The 1,184-nt window shown below is 49.2% G+C and overlaps 1 protein-coding gene across 1 annotated transcript in view; it reads right to left on the minus strand.

Moving 5' to 3' along the window:
* The window catches only part of TMEM14C (transmembrane protein 14C), a gene marked incomplete at its 3' end in the record, with an annotated part of 7,218 nt that extends 6,571 nt beyond the window's left edge, over positions 1 to 647 (minus strand). The window contains exon 1 of the mRNA XM_018574375.1: positions 616 to 647. The remainder of the gene's footprint in view (positions 1 to 615) is intronic.
* Between the last annotated feature and the right edge of the window lie 537 nt (positions 648 to 1,184).

Below are 1,184 nucleotides of genomic sequence, written 5' to 3' on the forward strand. Positions count from 1 at the left end.
GGGGGGGGGGGGGGCACACACTCCATACTGTTTTTTTTATTATTGTTATTCATTTCACGTTTGAAAAAAAACTCCATCCAAATAGATCTCAATTCTGAAAACGAGAACTTCGGATCGACTCCGAATTCCTGACGGATCCGAATTTCAGTAACCTAAAAAAATAATCCGCTGCTGTGCAGAAGTTTACTACAGGGTCTGCGCTTTCAGAAAATATATAAATGTGTATTATAAAGTGTGCAAAAAAAAAAAAAAAAGCAAAAACCGCCTTGGCAGTGAAAGGGTTAAAAAGCACCTTTCCTGGTGAGGGACCCCGCTGCGTCACATGACCCTCCCCGCCAGTCCTTATCCTTCAAACACAGGCAGCCCCTGGCCATGGAAGATAAGGGACGGGTGGGATGGTGGTGATGCCGTCCGCCGCCGTGCTCTACCGCCTTCCAGCACCGACCATGCATGACCATGTGGTCTGCACCGCCGGCACACACCGGTCAGGGCTCATTACTGGCAGTGAGCACTTTGGTAAAGTCACCCTGGCTGCCCATGTGACTCAGGGGCACTCAGCTGCGGTGCATGGTGGTACATGGGGGGAGGGTGCACATGGCACGACGCCACACTCACCTGAACGCAAAGTCCGTCCGATCAACCGCAAGGAGGACCAATTACACCGCGACCGCAGCAGAACGTCCGTCCAAGTCACAGAGCCTGCTACAGGGGGGAGTGTGACAGTCTGCTAGGAAAGAACTGTACAGGAGGGGGGCGGAGCCTCACAAGTCATGTGACGGATCACATGACCAGGTGGGGAGCCTTGGGATTAACCACTTCCCGCCCGGAGCAATTTCTTCACTCTTGCATAACATCCGAAAACGGCTTCGGAACCCCCGAACAATGATATATTTTCTGAAAGCCGAGGCCCCGGAGAATGTAAAAATGGCACTTGTAGTTGTTTATGTCGCACGGTATTTGAGCAAATGTTTATCAAACCCGTATATTTAGGATAAAATGAAATGAAGTGCACAGAAATAGAACATAATACACAATTTCTGGGGGTAGAATATAAAAGTCGGCGTCACGCCGGATCAACAGACACCAAACATGTCATGACTTTCAAATTGCGGCGCCCGTGAAATGGTTAAAAAAAAAAACCCCACACAGTCTTGTAGTTTATAACGCGTGAGATCATTTGAAGG

This window comes from Nanorana parkeri, unplaced genomic scaffold (genome assembly GCF_000935625.1).
Source record: "Nanorana parkeri isolate BGI_ZX_2015 unplaced genomic scaffold, ASM93562v1 scaffold2907, whole genome shotgun sequence".
Classification (NCBI taxonomy): domain Eukaryota; kingdom Metazoa; phylum Chordata; class Amphibia; order Anura; family Dicroglossidae; genus Nanorana; species Nanorana parkeri.